Source organism: Camponotus vicinus, unplaced genomic scaffold, assembly GCF_025532165.1.
Source record: "Camponotus vicinus isolate PSW18456_S1 unplaced genomic scaffold, iyCamVici1.0 SCAF_10, whole genome shotgun sequence".
Classification (NCBI taxonomy): domain Eukaryota; kingdom Metazoa; phylum Arthropoda; class Insecta; order Hymenoptera; family Formicidae; genus Camponotus; species Camponotus vicinus.
The window spans coordinates 13,963,244-13,978,600 of NW_028141946.1; the positions used below are offsets into that span (position 1 = coordinate 13,963,244).

General features: G+C 44.4%; 1 long non-coding RNA gene across 1 annotated transcript in view; it reads left to right on the forward strand.

Annotated features, from left to right (window-relative positions):
• The window catches only part of LOC145960914 (uncharacterized), a 183,354-nt gene that overhangs the window by 84,849 nt on the left and 83,148 nt on the right, over positions 1–15,357 (forward strand). The window lies entirely within an intron of this gene.

Here is a 15,357-nt window from a genome sequence, read left to right on the forward strand (position 1 = left end):
TACTACTACTATTACTACTACCACGCGACTTCAATATGCTTTGCATTTTTCCAAGTATTTCTGTAATCTTCCAAGTATGCTGTAATCTTTTTAATTAATAAATGTATCACGAAAGAAAGAGGCAGAGAGAGATCATAATAATAATATTTAGATTTAAATATATAATAATTATAGTTATGCAGCAAATATATAAACTTCTGTATAGCTATAATTATAATTAGACAAATATATAAATTTATGTGTAATAAATATAATTATGTAGAAAATTATCCATATTTATAAATATAATATATATCAATTGTATATAATTATCTTATATAAGCATATGACTTAAATAGTAGTATATATTTATAATTTATACAGGGTGATTCAAAATAACCCCTGTGTCCCTGAAATGACATATTCTTGAATCAATTCTAAGACGATTTTTCCTTCGGCAAAATTTCGTCCGAAGCTTAGTTTTTGAATTATTAAAGGAAGTAGTTAACGTATGACGGGTCGAATACAAGAGACAGGCAAGGTTGGCGCGATTCACTGTCAGACGCGGGAGCTTACGCGGGGCGCCTGCTGCGATCAGCTGATCGCTATACACATACAGACACACATGCGAACACATACATTCTCTCTGTCTGTCTGTCTGTCTGTCTGTCTGTCTGTCTGTCTGTCTGTCTCTCTGTCTCTCTCTCTCTCTCTCCCTCTCTCTCTCTCTCATTCGCTCACTCACCTGTAATTTTTTTTTTTTTTTTTACGAGAGAGGGGAAAATGCATTTTATGCATACCCACCGGTCGATCCAGTGAGTTATGTGGGACTCGAGTACTAAGTCGAATTACCAACTCGGTACTCCCTACCCACTAAAAACCCCTCTCTTTTCACGAATTTCCTTTAATACACTGTCCCTCTGACTTCCCGAGATCTGTTTTCACATAACGTCAAAAAATAGTTATTATTACCTTGTTCGATGACTTTTGATGTATTGCTATAATTGCTTGAAGGAGAAATGAATTTTCCGATAGATCGTACGTTCTCAAATTTAACGTAGATATCACGTTGCAAAAGACAAGAAATCCACACTAAATTATTAACTGAAAGTTTTTCTTTTTTCATGAACTGTATTCTTTTATAAACTTTAACGTAATCACATTTATTTACTCACTCGATGAGACGAGAAATTTACTAATGACTCTATCACTAATCACTATTAATCACTGTCGAATAATAATTGTTGGCGATTAAAAATCACTCGATGAAAGAAACACGCGCGGACACGTTACTACACGACGCGACAATGCGACGATAATTACGACTCGGCGACTGCAAGCAGTTTTTTGTCATGGTAGGTTGCGGTAGGTTAAGGTACTACTTGCGCTATCGAACGCGATCATGTGTTCGATTGAAGAATGCGGTAAACATAATAAACATTTAACATAATAATAATATTAATATTATTACTAATATCCCCACTGTGCCAATAACAGTGGCGGATGGACCCTAAATAGGGCCGTGGCAAGCCTTTAGAAAAGATAGGGATGTATGTGGGAGGAGGTAACACGTGTCTGTATGCTCATTTGGTTAACCAGCGACAGAATCCATCCGTGGCAACAGCATCGACGCATATCCTGTGAAGAGAGCATTCACACTTTTTAGCCTAACGAATTGTTAGAAAATAATATTCGTGGACTAGAAAAATATGTGAGGTGCAAGTGACTGGATCGGGAATCGAACCCGAATCTTTCGCTTTCCGGGCAACTGTTCTAGATCACTGAGCTATCCAGACCTCACATCTAATGCTGCTTTTTAATACAGTGATATGCGACTCCAGAGCGATGTTGGTATCTTGCTCGATGGATGCAATGCCGATTGCCATGAAAGATCTTTGAAAAGATCGCTCGCTGACCAAATAAGACCTCTGATGTCTAATGGCAATCTATGTGAACCAGTGCATTCCGACGGAATTAAAACTATTGTAAAAAACACATGTGCTTTCGATTCGTTGTTGCAAGTTGTAATAAGTGCAATAGCAACAAACCCTTTTCATAAAGAAGTAATCTGTGCAATTGATAGCAAAATTACAAAATTAGTTGAAAAGCTTTTAATAGACAGCAAAGTAACAGTAGCGGCTAAAATTGAAAGAGCTCGAATTTTACGAAATGTTCCAATTTTCCAAAAGTGACAGTATACACGTCAATTGGAAACTGTAAATGCAAATTGCAATGCTGCTCATCTTGCAGAATATATTTACATCCGAGCTATACAAAATCCCTTTGCTGCAACACTTGTAAAACAACAAGCGAACGCAATTTTATATTTTTTATATTTTTTATATTTTTATTGTTTGAATATCAATATCGATATAATCTTTCAAAATGGACCAAGTCATATACAAGATGCAATAAATAGTGCGATTAATACAAATTATATCTGCATAACATGTAAAAAAGCTCAAAAATATAATTATATTGTTGCGCCCGCGGAGCGATATTTATCGAACGCGCGCGACACAAGGATCGGCACCCGCGTACTCGCTCGCGCTCTCACTCGCGCACTCGTAAATAAGAACTCAGTTGTTAAGAACTCAAGAACTTTAATGAACACAACGCAGAACTCAGAGAACACAGATTAACGAAATTTATAAGCCGCGGATCGTAACGCGTCCGCTCAGCCCGACAGCTGGCTCCGGACTTCAATATGGTGCCGGAAAACAACAGCACGCCGGTTGTTAATAAACAGCCCTCCTAGCGATGATGTACGGGAGATCACAGGAAAGTAGGCGCTCAGGGATCAATCCAGGGACGCAACACTGTCCCCCGTCTTCCAAGATTGTCGTCCCGACAATCAGAAACAGAGGGTGATCCAACGCTGACTCAGAACTTCACGCTCCGATGTCGATTTTAAGATACCAGCGAATTTCCTTGTTCTACCCTGGGCTCTTGCCGTTACCGAACAATTCGCTATCGGATCCACTCACACATCCACACAAGTTTTTGCCGACCCAGGGCACCGACGAATCCTCCTGCTCTACCCTGGACTGTTGCCACAGGTTACCGAGCGATTTCGTTTTCATGGTCCCAGCCGACCGTCAGCCTCTTGAATCGTCGACTCCAGGGCTCCGACGAACCATCTTGCTCTACCCTGGGCTCCCGCCGCAGGTTACCGAGCGATTCGCCATCTCGATCCCAATCGACCTTCAAGTCCCTCTTGTTACGATCCAATCTTCCTGCCAACTTGGAAATCTTCAGACAAGGGGGGGGGGGGTATTCTCCGTGGACCCATCGTCGTTCGTGGACTCCCCAAGTCCCTGCCTCGGTATTTACCCTACGATCCGCGGGAAAACCACGGATCAAAAACCGCGGGTGAGGCAGCCTTCGACGATTCCTCTCCCAAAATGGTTCAACTCGTTGTTCAGCTAATCGAGTTGATCGATGCTCAGTAGATCGAGGGCTCTAGAAAAGAAATTTACTTATCTTATCCTTACCAACAATAAAATTTCCCCGAACTTTCTAAAAAAAAAAAACTAATATCAATAGATAGAAATTTTCCGGGCTCCAATCTACTTTAACAATTCTGAGTTCTCTCAAGAAAAGGAGCTAATCTATCTGCATGTACCACCTTCTTCTTGTGTCTAAAAGTTCTTTGAACACAATAAACCACATCATTAAATTTCTTCACTACCGAATAAGGGCCCTCCCAATTGCTCTGCAATTTCTGAGCCTTCCCTTTACTTCTTCGAGGATTAAACAACCAGACTCTGTCTCCCTCTTTGAAAAGAACTCTTCGGTCGAGCCTTAACTTTCCGGTCGTATCGGGCTTTCATCCGAGAAGACTTCAAAAGCATATGTTCCCTAACACAGGAATGAATCTCCTCTAATTTCTCTCTTAATTTTTCTACATAATTTCCCCCTGGAGGCAATCTCTCTTCATAAAATCCAGGACTTCCTTTCAACAAATCTACAGGCAATCTAAGCTCCCAAGCAAAGTATAATTCTGCAGGAGTCATCCCTGCAGTTTCATGCTTTGAAGATCTGTAATCTAGGAGAAACATAGGTACCCACTGATCCCAATCTCTCTGGTTTTCAGAGATGTATTTCGCCAAGTAATTAATTATCGTTTGATGCTGACGTTCCACTTGGCCATCAGACTGAGGATGAAGAGCAGTAGTTCTCGTCTTCTTGATTCCGAGCAGTCACATCAATCTTGAAAATAACTGCGACTCGAAATTCTTTCCCTGATCCGTATGAATTTCAATAGGCACTCCGTGTCTGGAAACAAACTGATTAACAAAAACCTCAGCCACTGTCTTAGCTCTAATATTTTTCACAGGGAAAGCCTCCACCCACTTCGTAAAACAATAAACTATGACAAGTAGATATTTATTCCCTGACTTAGTCAACGGAAGAGGACCAAGGATATCCATCTGAACCTTTCCATCGGAACTTCGATGTTGTAAATTTGTAATGGGGACTTCCCTTTTCCCAAGGGACCTTTCTTCGAAACACAAATCTTACACGTCCTGCACCATTTCTCCACGTCCTGTTTACAGCTAGCCCAGAAGAATCTTTTTCGGATCTTTTCCAGAGTTTTATTTACTCCAAAATGCTCTCCCGACGGAGAATCGTGCGCCTCTTCCAAAATTTCTTTAACTCGATCACGAGGACGATCAGTTGAAGAAAACTAGTTTTTAGATTCGAGGCTTCCCACTTCTTATAAAGAACTCCATCCTTTAGGACCAGAGAATCCCAGTAAGACCAATAAATCTGAGTAGAATCATCTCCGACAGGAACCTCTGAATGCAAAGGCCTCCCTCCTGTTTCCTTCCCTTGCAAAATAAACGAAATACTAGAATCCTTTCGTTGTGCTTCACGCCATTCTTCAAGATCTTCGCCTTCCAATACAATGCGAGCAACCATCTTTCCGGTCTCTTCCGCGCTCTTCCTTTCGACCTTGGCACAATATGCACAACCGTTTGCCTCACAAAACCGTCTCGATAATCCATCGGCATTTTTATGGGACTGTCCCTTTCGATGTACTATTTCAAAATCAAATTCTTGTAATCTTTCCAGCCAACGAGCCAATTGTCCTTCTAGGTCCTTAAAAGACATCAACCACTTTAATGACACATGATCGGTACGAATCACAAACTTACGACCTAAAAGATAATGACGAAAAGATTTTAAAAAATCAACTATCGCTAACAATTCCCGACGAGTAATACAATAATTTCGCTCGGCCTTACTTAGTACTTTACTAAAATAAGCAATCACTTTTTCTTTCCCCATTTGCTCCTGGGATAATACCGCGCCGATACCGACATTAGAAGCATCCGTATCTAAAATAAATCCATCTTCCCCCTTAGGAAAAGATAACACCGGAGAAGAGGTTAGCATAAATTTCAATTTCTCAAAAGCATTTTGGCATTCACTTCCCCAAACGAATTTAAACTGGTTTCCCGTTAATGTGTACAGGGGTTTTGCCAAAGAAGAAAATCCTTTCACAAATTTCCGATAGTACGAACAAAATCCAAGAAAACTTCGCAATTGTTTCCTCGTATGGGGCGTCGGCCAATCTCTCACGGCAGCAATCTTTTCCGGATCCGTAGTAATGCCCTCCCCAGAAATCATATGTCCCAGATATTTAACCTTATTTTGAAAGAAACTACATTTTTTTGGATTAATTTTCAAATTAACTTCTCTGAATCGCGAAAATACCATCTTTAAATTTTCTAACATCTCATCAAAACTTTTTCCAAAAATAATCACATCATCCAAATACACTAAACATTTTTTTGATAACATTCCATGTAAAACTTTTTCCATCAAACGCTCAAATGTAGCAGGAGCGTTACATAAGCCAAACGGCATTACCGTAAATTGCCAATATCCACTCTTTAGATCAAGCGTAGAAAACCAAGAATTATAGCTGATAGCTGGTCTAAAATATCGTCAATTCTGGGAAGAGAGTACGAATCCTTTACCGTCACATTATTCAATTTCCGGTAGTCCATGCAAAATCTCAAAGTACCGTCCTTTTTCCTCACCATAACAGCCGGAGAAACCCAGGGACTCTGCGATTCCTCAATAACTCCTTGCGTCCTCATATCCTCAAGAATTTTATCTACCTCTTTTCTCATCTGTAAAGGAATTCGACGAGGCACCTGCTTTATGGGGGAAAAGTCTTTCACATTGATAACATGTTCCACAATATCGCAATTACCCGCCATGATTTCCCCAGAAAATACATCATGAAAATTATTCAAGAAGTCAGCGAAAATTTTCTTTTGAGCAATTTCCAAATTCACAGAATTATTCTCAAAAAGTTCTTTCAAGATAGATGGAACTGTAGAAGAATCTTCAATCCGAGAACAATTAAAAATTTCCTTTTCACTCGACCCCGATTCATTGAATTCGCGATCAAAAATATTTTGCAAACCAATCCTTCGAAGAAAATCAGCTCCCAATAAACAATCATCATTTATTTTGGCAACGAACATGGGAATCAGAATAGAATATTTTCCAATTTCTACTTTAATCTCAACCTGAAATTCGACTAATACTTTTTTCCCCGTCGGGTACCTCAAATTACAATTTCTAATACGAATTTTTTTCATACTTTTATTTACCAACTTTTTATTTAAGACTGAAATACCGGAGCCCGTATCTATCTTAAAAGAACACTTTTTATCATTAACCTTTCCAACATAATAAAAATCATCTTGTTCTATTCTACAAATGCTTAGATCTACAAATCGATTAACAATCGGGGCTTCCCGCGTATAAGTCGAGCTCACCCCGCGCAGCTCAACTAAACCGCGTTTCCCCTTTCCTCAGGACATTCTGCGCGGAAATGTCCCGCTTTCCCACAAGACCAGCATTCCTTCCCTTTTGAGGAAAAATTATTCCTTCGCCATCTCCCTCCCGAAGGATTTTCTCTTTTCTTTTCCTCATTCTTTTCTCCCTTCTCTTTTTCCTTTCGCGCGTCGTTCCTCTCCGCCTTTTGATAAACTCCTCTTTCAGAATCTCTATTAAACCTCCCGAAATTTTCCTTTTTTCTATCAGAACTCTCCCCTTGAATGATTTTAACCGCCTTTGCTCTCTCGACAGCCAAATTCAGTGAGGTTATTCCCTCTAATTGTAGAGTCCTCCTCAAAAAGTTATCCGAAAGAGCCGAAACAAATTGCGCGCACGCAATTTTGTCTCTTACCGCGAAAGGACACTCCGGGTAAGCTAATCGCGACAATCTCTCTAACTCGGCACCGAAAGAAGCTAAATCTTCCCCGAACTTTTGTTTGCGATTCGTGAAGAGAGAATAATAATTCTGAGTCAAATTTCCCTCCCCGAAAAGAAGTTCAAGCTTTGATTTCAATTCCGGGAAACTCAGACTTTCAAAATTCTCCACGTTTTCTAAGACCGTTCGCGCTTTTCCCCTTAGACTCGCGGCCAAAGCAATCGTTTTCGTCGAATCATTCCAATTATTTACGCACGCGATCAAAAGAAATTGGGAGAGGAACTCCCGCAGCGGAACTTTCCCATCAAAAATATCGGGTTTCAATTTGAAGCCCGTTCTCGCACGAAAATCATTATTCGATACATCTCCGCAAGCTCTATTATTGGAAGGACTTAGCTGTGGCTGAGACCGGCTCCCCCGCAGAAGCTGCAGCTCATCCTGCCGGCGAAGCGTTGCGGCGATTTCTTCTTCTCGCCGCGCCTGCTCTTCGCGCATACGCCGCATCTCAAGCAGAACAGTCTGTAGAGCCGTCGTCTCCGTAGCCCTCGCCGTCTCCGACGCCGCCGATTCCGTCGCTCTCGGTTCCGACGGCGGCTCGGATTGCTCGCGCCTCCTCCTCTTTGTGGCTAGCGTTGCCGCACGAAGAAAACACTGCGTGTCCGTTTATCCCGGACGAGCCCCCAAAATGTTGCGCCCGCGGAGCGATATTTATCGAACGCGCGCGACACAAAGATCGGCACCCGCGTACTCGCTCGCGCTCTCACTCGCGCACTCGTAAATAAGAACTCGGTTGTTAAGAACTCAAGAACTTTAATGAACACAATGCAGAACTCAGAGAACACAGATTAACGAAATTTATAAGCCGCGGATCGTAACGCGTCCGCTCAGCCCGACAGCTGGCTCCGGACTCCAATATGGTGCCGGAAAACAACAGCACGCCGGTTGTCAATAAACAGCCCTCCTAGCGATGATGTACGGGAGATCACAGGAAAGTAGGCGCTCAGGGATCGATAATCCAGGGACGCAACAATATATATAGCCCTCATGTTCTTATTGATATGAGCATTTTGACTGACTTCAATTATATTCCATTATGTTCATCAAAATTGCCCTTAGAATTCATGGAGCTCAATGCAATAAGTAAACGGATTGAAGTTGAAGGCATATTTTATAATTTGATTGGAGTAATTAGATACATTGAACATACTGTAGAAAATGGACATTATACAGAAATTACATATACAGGTTTGAAATTGTAGGAATACGATGACTTATTACGTAAACCAGAGCTGTCCACGTTTTATACATTTCGGCCGATTTCCGTGAGTCAACGCCTATCGCTCCCCCCTTACGTCTCGAGATCTTAACAACGAGCCACCTAACAATCGTAACCAAGACATGCGATACTTTACTTTAGATACGGCGCATCTATAACGCGATGCGCAAATGTTAATACTTAAAAAAAATCCGCGAGTTCTTTGAAATCTTTTTAGATAATTAATTCAAAATGTATAACAAAGTTTTAATTCCCGATTATTAATTATATTAATAATAAAATATTGACATTTGACAGACGGGGCGTAGGGAACGGCATCGCGTTATAGATGCGCCGTACCTGAAGTAGTGTCGCGCGTCTTGGTTACGGTTATTAGCTGGCTCGTTTTTAAGATCTTTAGACGTAAGTGGGGGGCGATAGGCGTTGACTCATTGAAATCGGCCGAAATGTGCAAAACGTGAACAGCTCTGACGTAAACGAACACCCTTACAATCCACTTTTGAAATAATTCCGCACATTATTATATTTATATTAAATAATATACAGGGTGACCCATTTTAACTTAGGCAGCCAAATAACTCGAAAAATAAGCAAGATAGAGAAAAATGTTTTAGACAAAAGTTGTATGGTTTCGAGGGGGCCATAAGATGGTATCATTGGTTTGACCTTGAAGAGTCATTTGAAGGTCACGTGAAGGTCACTTCAATTTTTTTAAATGGAATACCCTATATATTTTTGTACATTCTTGTAGCTTATTTCGAGAGCTTTCCAAAACACTATAATTAAGTACCTTTCCGTTAAGTACTTTTTGAGTTATGATGCTTGAAATAATTTCTTAATTTTACATAAACCGTAAAATATCTTGTAAAATATTCATTTTTCGATTATCTTACCTTAATACTTTTATGTACAAAATAATGAGAGGAATCAATTGGTGTAAAGAAAACACATAGTTGTTTTTAAGAAAAAATATGGAATTGTTAATTGCAAATTACATATTTTTTCTTCGAAACAACTATGTGTTTTCTTTACACCAATTGATTCCTCTCATTATTTTGTACATAAAACTATTAAGGTAAGGTAATCGAAAAATGAATATTTTACAAGATATTTTACGGTTTATGTAAAATTAAGAAATTATTTCAAGCCTCATAACTCAAAAAGTACTTAACGAAAATGTACTTAATTATAGTGTTTTGGAAAGCTCTCGAGATGAGCTACAAGAATGTACAAAAATATATAGGATGTTCCATTTAAAAAAATTGAAGTGACCTTCACGTGACCTTCAAATGACTCTTCAAGGTCAAACCAATGATACCATCTTATGGCCCCCTCGAAACCATACAACTTTTGTCTAAAACATTTTTCTCTATCTTGCTTATTTTTCGAGTTATTTGGCTGCCTAAGTTAAAATGGGTCACCCTGTATAATATAAAATGATGAAATAATATATAATAATATATAATGATGAAATATATAATAATAAGAAAAATAATAAAATGTAATACACATAATAAAATAAAACTAAAGATAAAATGACAAAATAAATAAAAATCAAAAATTCAAAATACGGAACTTAATGAACAAAAAAATAAAGTTAATAAAAGAAGTTATAGAAGTTATAATAGTTATAATAGTTATAAAATTCATAATAGTTAATAAAAGTAGTTTAAAAAAACCAAAAAAAACAAAAAAATTAAAAAATTAAAAAACAAAAAATTAAACTAAAAAAACAAAAAAATTAAAAACCTTAAAAAACAAAGAAACATGGAACCAATTCTCACCACGTCCTCGTCGTGGATCTGGTATCGCTAAGTGTGGGAATCAAAATGCTCTTTAAACAAATTCTCATCCATTAATCGCAAACAAAAAAATAAAAATCTATAATAAAAAAATATATTCTTTAAGGAAATAAAAAATTATGCAAAAATTAGAAAAACATTAATAGTAATAAAATTAATTACAATAGACTTATTGATAATATCGTCAACTTTAATTGAGCCTTAATTTAGTAACTTGAAAAATATTCTATTTACAGGAAAAAGTTATAAGACTTTTTTGCAGAACTCTACGCAGAACTGTTATCAAATCGGTTAGAACTCGTAAAAAAATTTTTTTAATAAAAATTGATTTTTATAGAATAAAATTTTTATTTGAAAATAATTATTTTACTAGAAAGAGTGATTAAAATTTCTTACAAAATCACGTGAAAATATGGCCAAAATATGATCTGTCGAAACTGTTACTTGTTTTATACGAATTTTTTATGGGAATTTGGGTATCATGTTTTCAAAAATCGATTTTTTGCTTTTAATTGTCAGAACTATTGATATATTTGACACGAAACTGTAGAACTATTGTAAAACAAATTAGAACTCTGAAAAAATAGTTGATTTTGATGATTTGATGCGCTGCGTGAACTTAGCACACCATATTTTCGGATTCGATTTCTTTATATTTAATCATTGGAACTATTTAAAATTTCTATATAGAACTCTAGAACGATTCAAAAAAAAGTCGGAACTCCAAAAAAATTATTAGATTTTTAGATATGGTGTGCCAAGTTCACAGGAGTCTGTTCCGTAGCTCATGAAAGCGAAACCGCTGTCGCTTCCGTTCAAACTAATGCGCCGATTAGAAAACCATTACAAGTATTACTAGCTACCTCATGGGTCATCCTTAGTAGTAAGAGGGTGATACTTCCCCCCTCTCTGCCGGGGGAGGAGGGCCCCCTTAGGGGGGAGCTTGGGCTAGATGGCGACTCTCCCGCCAACACAGGCGTCCGCCTAGTGGGGGCCTGCCTTACCCCACTATAAAACAAGCGAAGGCACACGCGGTTGAAGGAGTCCCCAGAGCACAGGATGGGTGCGGAGGACCGGAAACAGTAGAATCCCCTGGCAGAGAGGGGCAACGAGTGGGATGAAGAGTCCGCAAGGACTCTCTAATCTTTTGCTCCCCAGAGAGGGAGGCACCCTTCCGTGGTACGCCACCTTGTCGTGGTGGAAGGGCTCGGGTGGTCCAACGATCCGCTGTGGTAGTACCGAGAGTCTTACCCTCGGGAGGGCCGGCGGGGAGGATCACTCGCTAAGAGCGTACCAGGGCACCCGGCTTTGCCCAGGGGACAGTCTATTCCCGAAGGGTCATTGAGACCCAATGTCGGCAGTGGAAGGAAACCCCGACTACAAACCCCGGCTGCACGGAACCGATAGGGGAGGATTTCTATCCTCCCTCCGTGCTGGGGTGTGCCGGATGCTCCCGGTTGGGGTATAGACTCCTGTGAGGAGATGGGACGAAGGCGCCTCTGTGTCTGGGGACGACACCCTTTTTAGGGCATGCGTCCTGGCAGAGGGGTTGCCGGAGTCCCAGTTGGGGGGAGGCGGTTGGCTGAGGGGGGTGCCCTGTGTCTGGGGGTGACGTCCTTTTTGGGGCTTGCGTCCTGGCATGGGGTGTCTTCTCAGCGTCCCGCAGTGGACCATGGGGGGCCGACTAGGGCAGCCTGGTCGGCTGGGCCCGTGGTCTGGGGGATGTGGTGGCCGGTCCTCCATCCGTCGGGGGTGTCACCCATAGCTGGGCGTCCCCTCCGGTGGGGGATGGAAGCGGTGTCACACAAGGGGGAAGACTTCCACTGCCTGGCAAACGGCTTGGAGCGTGGCTCCAGGATACGCGCCAGATAGGGGAGGCGACGGGTCGACAGTTTTGCGTCCGGAGATATCCGGACAATCGGGCCTGCCCGGACTGTCGGCCTGGGTCGCACCGGGCCACTCGGACGTATTCCGAGCTCGGGTCGGTGCGATAGGGGATGCAGCGGTTGGATGTCCGTGGGGGGAGTCTCTCTCCCACCGGTTCCCCGCCGCTGCCTGTCGCCAGAGCCGCTCGGACGTATTCCGATGTCGGGGTCTGGCGGCGAGAGTGAGTTACCCGGTGGCTGCCGTGACCGTTTCCCCTTCCGAAACGGCAGCCACCGGGAAGGCGCATGGTCCCAAATCTCAAGGATCTGGAGCGGGAAAACAGCTGGTCGCCACGGCGGGCAAGGCGAGGTAGGGGAGCGGCTGCCTCGCCCCAACCGTCCGTGGGGCCCCCTGGGTTGCGCCACCTGCTGCAGTGCCTGCGACATCGGAGACGCGGGACCCCTGAAAGCCCATGGGGGCGTTAAAATCCCCATGGGTGAGTAAGGGGTTGGAGCCCAGTGCCGGCGCTGCCTGTGGCCACGAAGGATATCTCGGCCCTCCCATCGGGAATGCTCTCGATTTTCGGGACGCTCTCGGTGAGGGTGAGGGTACACCCGGCCGAGGGAGCTACAGCAGGGCATGGGATGAAAAAATAGAATTGACTACTTCAACTTCTTTTAAAAACAACCCACTTAATAATATAAATGTAGAGATAGACGGAGAAGAGGAAAGGCCTACTTTACAGGTAGTCTCCCTTGCGAGCTCGAGACCTACGAGGTCTTCGAGCAGGCTGCCGCGCAGTGTGGCGCGACGAGGTGGTAGGTCTGCGTCGTACCCTGGTCACAGCGGGGGGCCAGCCCCTTCGTTTGACCGAACGCCAGTCGTCGTGATGGAGAGGGTAGCACGCGTGAAGAGCGTCGAGGTGGCCAATTTTCACCTTCCTCTCGAGTGGCGAGAGGAGGCTATCCCCAGCACAAGTGGGACGGAAAATCCCACAAGTGCCACCAGTAGCGATGTGGCCGACAGTGCAAGGCGAGAGGTTTCTCTCGCGGCGCGCGTGGTCGGCTACAACCACAGATGGCTGTCCCAGGAAGGGAAGTCGCGGGGTGAAGACGTCGAGGTTGAAAACAACAACGACGTCAAATCCCTTGATGACGACACCATCGCCATGACTAATGACGAGGAGGAAGAGGTTCTCGAGGAGGAGGAGAAGCGAGGACCAGGGACCAGGCCGCCCGCCCACGAACCCGGAGGATGCCGGCAAGTTTGTGGGAATACGGCAGAGAAGAGAGAAAGCCAAGCAAGTGCTCAAAGAGGAGGAGAAGAAGAGGGAGGCGAGAGAAGCCCTCGCCCCCGTCCCTCCCAGGAGCGCCACGTGGCGAAAACTCCTCGACCAGGAGGAGAGAGTGGAAGAGGAGCTGCTGCAAACCCCCACGAAGGACATTGCGGCACAGCTATTGGAGCACTCGGCCATCTTATTTAAGACGGCTGACTGCTCCAAAAGTGTGAAGGGGACCCTCGTTCACAAAATGAAAGACACGGTCACTCTAATGAGAGCAGTGACTAGCGTCCTTACGAGACAGATGAGGGAGGAGACGACGAATCCGGAGCTCGCAGAGATCCGGAGGGATCTTGACAGACTCCGACAAGAGAACAGGGAGCTGAAGGAGGAGTTGGAGTGCTTGAAAAGCGCTCCAAGGGCTTCCATCAACACCTCTCTTCTCCCTGAAGGAAGTGCTGCGAAGACGCGGTACAAGAGACCAAGGATCGAGAACTCAGAGGAGGAGGAGGGAATGGAAACATCCCCCCACTCGGAGAAGACATCACACCCGCTCCTCTCCCTCCTGCTCTTTCTCTCTCAATCGGGAGGGAAGCGGGAAAGAGGTGGGGAATACGAAGGATGCCGTCCGTTCATCATTGAGGACGGCACTTGCGAAGTATGGCCTCTCTATTAAAGATGTGCCACGACCTTACCCTTCGGGTCTGTCCGAGAGCGACAGGGCGGAGTTTTCCAGGCTCATGGACGAGAAGGGCGCAGTGCTGGCGCAACTAGATCCCATTGCGTCACAGATGGAGGCGCTCCGTCTATCAGCGAGGGAGGAAGGTGCACGCACGTGTACGCGCATACCCAGGCGCGTGACTGGGACCGCTTCGACCCCGTCATCGGCCCATTCGGTCATCGGGAAAGTGGCCAAGGCCTCCAACCCTCAGAGGGCGCCGAGACGGGATACGAAGATCACCCCCTCCGCCACCTCGACCAAAACAGCGAAGAAGCAAGAGGGGGGTCCGAAGAAGGTGGACGGGGAACAAGGTCCAGCCGCTCGCGATCCACAGGCCGCCCAGAAGGGGAAGGGAGGGGCAACCGCCTCCTCTCAACCCCAAAAGGGCAAACCCGGGTCCAACAAGGGCCAGGCCAAGCCACCCGTCAAGGAAGGGAAGGCCCCTCCTGCCAAAGCAGAGGGGACCAAGAATACTGCCACCCAGGCCGCCCCCCACCTCCTATTGGGGAAGAGGGGGAACAGTGGTCCCTGGTGGTAGGAAGGAAGGCAGGCAAAGGCAAAGGAAAGGGGGCGAACGCGAAGGGCGTGCCCCCGGCAGAGAAGCCCAAGCGGACCGAGAGGAGGCAAGCCTCCTCTCGCTCTCAGCAACCGCCAACGCCCGCATCTTCCCCAACCAAGAAGAAGGGGGGACGCAAAGGGCGACGAAGGGTCCCGCGTACTGCTGCCGTGGTGGTTACATGTCCGCCGGGGCAGTATAGGGAAATGCTCAGACTGGCCACGGATAGTATAGACCTAGCCAGTCTGAGTATAGACAGGATGGCGGCGAGACGGGCTGCTACCGGGGCGCAGATATTTGAGGTGGGCGGCCCCGATAATAAGCTCAAAGCCGACGCGTTCGCAGAGAAGATTCGCGAAGTGGTGGCGGGCAAGGAGGGGGTCCAAATTACTCGCCCCTCTCCGACCGCCGAGATCAAAGTTCGCGATCTCTGCGATGCCGCAGATGAGGAGGACATGCGCAAGGCGATTGCCAATGCCGGTAAATGCGACCCCACCTTGGTCAAGGTGTGGCCAATCAAGGTTGCCAGCAGAGGCATGGGCACGGCATGGGCGAGATGTCCTCTGGCCGTGGCCAATCAGTTGGTCGCGTCCAGAAGGATGAGAGTTGGGTGGACCAACGTTCGCATCGAGGCACTG